Genomic DNA, 6,485 nt, shown 5'->3' on the forward strand with positions numbered 1-6,485 from the left:
TCATCCATTTTGTGACATTATATTTTAGGCATAGTGACTTAGTGACAATTAAAAGTTGTATGTCACAATAAATGTCATTTAACAAGTCTGATTTCATCTAGTGACAATATTTTCTATGTCACAAGGCCTCTTTGTGTGTCACAAATTATTTTATTATTTTTTTAAAAAAAAACTTTCCATGTTGACAAGGTCTTTTGCCACGTCAACACATGTTTTTCCCTTTTTTCTATTTTATCTTTTATTATATCAGATCATATTTTTTTATATAAATAATGATATGTCACATGTTTGATAATTTTGGTCATATATCATATATATGTAATTTTTTTAGATCAAGTGTATCTCATGATTTGTTGCAGATGGATAGATCTTGGATTAAGAATAGGATGTTCAACAGGGAACATATTGAGAGGGTTGAAGAATTCATGATCTTTGTTTTCCAGAGATTAAGTGATAATGACGAGCGCTAGCGGTTGGACGCAAAGTTTCTTATCTAATGTATATAAAAAATTCAAAATTAAAGAAATATATAAAAAAATTAAAATTGGTCCAAACTTTAAAATTGAGTTTCAAATAATATATTTTATTACAACAAAAAACTAGGCTTAGAAAACAAAAAAATAATTTGCTAAAGGTCTAACCTGGCCCTTGGCAGAGGGGCACTTTGCCGAGGGTCTGGTCTGCGGCCTTCGGCAAAGGGCCTAACCCTAAATCGCAATCGGGCCAGCCTAAGAAAAGCCACGCGCAGCCTATTCCTTCTCCCCACCTCTCCGCACGCCCAGCAGCTGCTCCCCCGCCGCCACCCACACGCGCCCAGCTCCCCTGTCGCCGCTCAGCACGCCTGCAAGCCGTCGCTGCCGCGCGCCTCGCCCCATCCGCTAGCACTCCGACGCCACCGTATCACCTGCAACTCCGCATTGGCGACGGATTCGTTAGGGTCTGGGCCTCCCTCCTCTAGATCTGGCCGGAGCCACTGGCTTCCTTGCCTGGGTTCAGATCCATGGTGGCCATGGTCGGACCGAGGGCCCCAGTGCTGGCCGGAGCGCCACCCTGCCCGTACGCCAATGCCATCGGCCTCGCCCCCCACGAAGGTCAGTTGCTGAGCGCTCGCCCATCTCTCGCCTTTCTCCTCTCTCACCTGTTCTCCCAACGTTAGTGATGATTTAGGGGCGCAGGATTTGGAATTTGGGATGATACGGCCAGATCCGACGCGATAAAAGTCGCCGCTACTGGACTTCCCCGCTGTTACCGGACAAACCCAAGCGAAGTCCCACAAGAACGAGGAGAGGGAGACGGGGGAGAGTCGGTGAGCCGAGGGCAGGAGCCGAGACAGCAGAATGGCGTCACCGGGGATGGTGGCCATAGCGCTGCTGGTTCTGCGGCACAGTCCGCTGCGGACGGGCAGCATGTGGACTTCCGAGGGGTTAAAGCCTACGGGATGTTAAGTAGCAATTGCTGCTTAGTTCTTCTCCCTAAATTTATTGCTGGGGAATCTACTTTTCTATGTTTGTTAAGATGAAATCGGTACCATTTTATTTGTGCACTGTCTGTGCAAAACTGGAAATTCAGATTATTACAGTTCTCATATTTTGCTATAATCTTGAGTTAAATTTTGGTATGATTTGTTACACCTATATATCTCATCTGTCATCTGAATTGTCTTACACCTCTATATCTCATCTGACAAACCTTGCTTAATTATCTTATCTTATTTGCACTTGCTGAACACTAGGGTAATATACAAATGTAGTCAGTATTATAGAACGAGGGTTCAAGAGTTGAGGCATGTTCTTCTCTACATATAAGCAAAATTTATAGTCAAAAGGAAGCATTTCAATCCTGGTTACATTCTGATCTGAAAAATCACAATGTTTCAGTTAGTAGACAAACATAGTGCTTATTCAGTAGGCATGCTGACAATGAATTTTAGCATTTCCAGGCATGCTGACAGTGCTTGAAGGCAGTGGTGATTTGCGGCAATCATGTGATCTACCTTTTTTTGCGAGGATGTGAACTACCCTCGACGTGAACTACTAAGTGTGCATGTCTGCAAACTCTTTGTTCAAGAATCTACTTTTCTATGTTTGCTAAGATGAAATCGGTACCATTTAATTTGTGCACTGTCTGTGCAAAACTGGAAATTCAGATTATTACAGTTCTCATATTTTGCTATAATCTTGAGTTAAATTTTGGTATGATTTCTTACACCTATATATCTCATCTGTCATCTGAATTGTCTTACACCTATATATCTCATCTGACAAACCTTGCTTAATTATCTTATCTTGTTTGCACTTGCTGAACACTAGGGTAATATACAAATGTAGTCAGTATGATAGAACGAGGATTCAAGAGTTGAGGCATGTTCTTCTCTACATATAAGCAAAATTTATAGTCAAAAGGAAGCATTTCAATCCTGGTTACATTCTGATCTGAAAAATCACAATGTTTCAATCATTTGACAAACATAGTGCTTATTCAGTAGGCATGCTGACAATGAATTTTAGCATTTCCAGGCATGCTGACAGTGCTTGAAGGCAGTGGTGATTTACGGCAATCATGTGATCTACCTTTTTTTGCGAGGATGTGAACTACCCTCGACGTGAACTACTAAGTGTGCATGTCTGCAAACTCTTTGTTCAAGAATATTTCTAGTAGTTACTCATCTTATTACTCAATTGGCAAACAGCTGATGTCAGGTTACTCTGTTACTGCTAATATTAAAACTGTCATTGCTTTTGTCCGTGTATAAGAATTTTGTTATAGTGGCCATATTAATCTGACTATCTGAAACATGAATGTATTAATCTGACTATCTGAAGCAAATTGTGCTACTTGTACAGGAGGGAAAAGGGAAGTGTTGATTTGTCCAGATGCTGCTGCCATTTCCTTCCAGACGTATTTTTGACTATCTTTCATATTTTTTCACTGGGAGTTCTCTAGCCAATCAAATAGCATATCTTTACTAGCAGAACTTTTCTGCAAGAATCATCAGGGTGTTAAGTTGAGACCCTACATGTGTAATGAATTGGTGGATTGATGTAATGATATTGTATTTACTGTGGAGATGTTAATTTATTTGGATCTGATGTTTTATGTGTTGAAAAATTATATGGATGCGATTATATGGGCTGAATTGTGTGTGCCGGGAAAAAAATGGGTTGTAATTGAAAATAATGGACTAGCTAACACCACTCTAAATAGATTTCAGGCCCATGAGCTATGTGGGCTTTAGTAGGCCAAAACTCATTTTGTGACATTTTTTCTCCCTGCCATGTAAGCTGCCACGTGGCAAGGCCTACGATTTTGTGACAATAAACCAATGTCATATGCTTGTGACATGAACCAAAAAAATGTCACATAATCATTTTATGACGCGGGCTTTTCCACGTTTTGATTTTTGTCAACTTGATGTCACAAATCTTAATTTGTAACATAAATTCCATATATTGTGACATAACTAAACGTTAAAAAGCCATGTGTTTCTTGTAGTGTCCTCAGCACTATCAAAGCCATCATCTATATTGGAACCGGAGAAGTCCACATACACTTCTTCTCTGAGAAGGTATGCCGCTGTTTTACTGACCCTAACTATATAGTTGAAGACTCTAAGCAGGTCAGGACAAGAAGAAGACATCACAACCGCAACCAGAGGAGGCAAATCATCGAGGACGGATGGGTAGACTACAAAGGAGAAGTGATAAGGACTGAAGGCATACCACTTGAACATAACTGTCCTGAGGAGACCGTAGCACTGAGTCAGGTATGGAGAGAAAATATAGTTACACACGAAGAGGAGGCGCCACCGGAATCACCGACTACGTCATCCAGCGAATCCCAGGACGATTAAGAAAATGGAGAGTCCCGCTCGGAGGACTTAAAAACACCGAACGCCTTGCCATGAGGTAAACTTGGTAGTTATCCTTTCCCTTTTAGTTATTTCAAATAGTTTACTTAGTTAATCATGTTCGTATTATCCTAGAAAGAAAATAAAAATGTGAAAAAAAACTGTAAGCCCCATGTGAGTAGACGAGTGGCATAAAACCCATAAGTACATTCACTGTGGTGGCATAAAAATAAAATAAATATTTTTCTGCTTTATAAAAACAAAAATATAAAAACAGGGAGTAATATTTATTAAGGAGTCTCAACATGATAAAGGCTAGATATTTATGCTAACACTTAACCATTCCACAAGCTTTGTTGTCTATTTGAGCTCCACAGAATTTAAGAATCAAGAAGACTAGCAGACGGAGGACATTCTAATCGATGTCAAAATACTGCTGACTTTCAAACACACCTCTGCCACCTGCTAGCTACATCAAGAAAAATTACGTCAAAATTCAGCTTGGGGGAGAGCACCCCCATTTATCTCGATAAGTATTTCTATCTATCTTTATACTTATACTATATTAGAATATAAATACACATAACTATGAAAAACCAAATAAAGATTTTATGCTTATATATATTTTGCTTAGTGTGTTTAATAAATAAATAAAGTGGCTATGCTAATCTGTATCTAATAAAACTTAAGCATGGATATGATGAATAGTTGCTCTGCCTAATTTGCAAATTTGAAATTCTCTCTCAAGTTTAGATATAACTGTTATAATTTAAGGCTTGCTCTAGACCTAAACTTGTGGGATGAAAACTTGATCTGAAGTCTAAGTTGTTAACGGATACGATATGGGAAGGTTGAGCTGCTGTTCATCTGTTCATAGAGATGCTAGAATTCTGGAGAATTTTATCTTTGAAAAATCTTTAAAATAACACATGATGAGTTCCTGTATGATGAGAGTTTAGATTCCTACCACAGCCATATATACATGCTTGCTAGACCTTGAGCCACACATTTACTATTTACTGCTTATGAGCATTGAGTGTGGTCAAGCTGTGTAGACCCTTAGGAGCTTGTCATGTGGTTAAAATCAAGATTCACTTGCACGTTCACTCATACATGCTACTTCTACTCCGGAAGTACCATCCACATATATCCACTCATTTCCATCTCCACATTCACCCAAAATTATTCTACTCCTAATCCGGGAGAGAATAACCAAAAATATTTCTGTTTCCCCTTGTGAAATAAATACTCAAGTTATCTTGTTACTACCACTTGCTATATTATCTCAAGAGATGAATGCTCTGAAAAAAAAAGAAAGAGAGAGAAAAAGAAAATAAAAGATACGAGGAAATAAAAAGGAGCAAGTGCTCGGAACCTCGAAAGAAAAGAAAAAGAAGAGCATCTCATTCTCCTCATAAAGTTTCAAAAGCAAGGAAGGTATGTATCCCCTCAAAGAGCAAAGTAGAATTAGGCTTCCACCACCATTGTTATCACCGTCATCAACATACACCATTCATTCGCCACACATGCACATCTTGATTTGGCTTATTGATTTGTTTCTTTGGATCCATGGTTTGACTATGCAATAAATGTCTTGTAAGTATGTATACTTTATCTCCCACCTATGAGCTTCAAAGCCTTATTAGAGTAGGGTGAGAGAGAAGAAAATGTCACTATGCTTCATACCACAAATACTACATATCTTGAGAGAAGGCATATACCATCACTGCCTTAGTAAGGATCCAAAAATACCACAAAAGAGAGACCTGAGAGAATCATACAAGGAATTTCTGAGTTTTATTTGAAAATCTGCAAAAACCCCAGAGCTATAGCTGATCAAGAATAAGAGACATGGCACTTGGCTAGACTGTTCTATCTTTTAACCACTCAAGACAGAAGTGACAGTTACAAGTCCTATGGTGTAGGTAAAGTAAGTAAGTTTTAAGTCTTAACAGTTTATTCTAACTCAGAGATGAGATCTTGCTTAAATGCGTGTGTACTTCTAAGAAATGAAACCACTGCAGAAACTCTTGAGTTCATCCTTGCTCAGGGACGAGCAAGAGGTAAGCTTGGGGGAGTTTGTTGACGGTCCTTAAGTATCAAATTTAATTATCAAATAAACAAATAAAAGGATCCAAATGAAATCAACATCTAGACTTAGGGTTTTATCTGACAGAATTCCACGAGTTTTGGTGTTTGTCTATTTCTGCAGGGGCTTATCAGGAAATAAGGAAGAAAGGCCCACATGTCGGGATTACATAGAGATATCAACCCACCGCGCAATTTTCTACCATCTAGAAGACTCCAGAAGCCACGGGAAGGAAGCGGAGCCCGAAAGGGGCCAGGCCCAGGGCGCCCGCCCTGAGGACCTGGGCGCCCGCCCACCTCTGGACTCCGTTCCGGACTCTCTTCGCACACGACGTTCCACCGACCTATTGGATCCAGAATAACATAGTACCACCTCGCCTATCGACCCAAAAACGCATAGAAGGGGAGGACTATATAAGGAGACCCCCTCTGCCCCTGGAGAAGACAAGAAATTATCATAGAGATTGAGGGGTGCCCTCGAAGGAAAACCTCTTCTCTAAATAATATTTCTTTTTAGGCTTAGCAACCAATGTAAGGTAGAAATAGATCT

General features: G+C 39.7%; 1 long non-coding RNA gene across 4 annotated transcripts; it reads left to right on the plus strand.

Annotated features, from left to right (window-relative positions):
• On the plus strand, positions 729 to 3,097 carry LOC110432391. 4 transcript variants are annotated; one of them, XR_002449828.1, is made up of 2 exons: positions 729 to 1,091; positions 1,157 to 3,097. It is a non-coding gene; the product is annotated as an uncharacterized LOC110432391 (long non-coding RNA). The 4 variants fall into 4 exon arrangements; XR_002449830.1 differs by having other exon boundaries at positions 1,168 to 3,097; XR_002449829.1 differs by having other exon boundaries at positions 1,176 to 3,097.

This window comes from Sorghum bicolor, chromosome 2, assembly GCF_000003195.3.
Source record: "Sorghum bicolor cultivar BTx623 chromosome 2, Sorghum_bicolor_NCBIv3, whole genome shotgun sequence".
Taxonomy (NCBI): Eukaryota; Viridiplantae; Streptophyta; class Magnoliopsida; order Poales; family Poaceae; genus Sorghum; species Sorghum bicolor.